We start from the raw sequence: 275 nt of genomic DNA on the forward strand, positions 1-275 counted from the left end.
ATAAATCATGACACATAAACGCGACAAAAGTTCGACCAGCTCGTGAGTATACAAGGAATTTTGTACTTTTTATTTATTTTTTGTTTAAGAGGAGAAAAGTGCTGACCAGGCCACACCAAGCCGGTAATGTAGGTATCAAATTGCACATGGAAGAATGCAGGGTGTAAAAGGCTATTGATAGCCTCGGTGTTTATTACTTGTTAATGGAGGGTTTAGGTGGATTTTAATCTAATCGCCCTGGGCCCCCTTCTATTGGAGAGAATTGTGATGCTTTT

Source organism: Dendroctonus ponderosae, unplaced genomic scaffold (genome assembly GCF_020466585.1).
Source record: "Dendroctonus ponderosae isolate FM_Combo_2020 unplaced genomic scaffold, Dpon_F_20191213v2 Dpon_F_20191213_2, whole genome shotgun sequence".
Taxonomy (NCBI): Eukaryota; Metazoa; Arthropoda; class Insecta; order Coleoptera; family Curculionidae; genus Dendroctonus; species Dendroctonus ponderosae.